Genomic DNA, 445 nt, shown 5'->3' on the forward strand with positions numbered 1-445 from the left:
GCTCCACCCACCTCTCGGAGAAATACTCTGAGCAGACCCACGCCCTCTGTTGGTGAAAATGTTCAAGGACGTCCGGCTGGAGACAGAATTGGGCGGTAGGCAAACTCATTTAAAATCCAGCCATTTGCAGGGTTAAAATCGGACCCAGCGTATTCCGGCGTTAAAAAAAGAACAAACATTGAACATCCAAGTGTGGCATAGAGACACTGATTTAGTCAGAGGCACTAACAGTAAAAGAAAACATGTATGTTCCTCACGCATCCAAAACTGAGGTCTTTCCATCATCATGTACCGAGAGGCTGTTAACGTACGGAACCCCTTTGTAGCTGGTATTGAAATGTATATAGTTTCTGGTCAAATTCAGTAAATGTGCCGATTTTGCGGTTGGATTGACGCACTTAGGAGTACAAAATGTTTAACTAAGAAATATAATTTTTATTCAATC

This window comes from Rhincodon typus, chromosome 21 (genome assembly GCF_021869965.1).
Source record: "Rhincodon typus isolate 14 chromosome 21, sRhiTyp1.1, whole genome shotgun sequence".
Lineage (NCBI taxonomy): Eukaryota > Metazoa > Chordata > Chondrichthyes > Orectolobiformes > Rhincodontidae > Rhincodon > Rhincodon typus.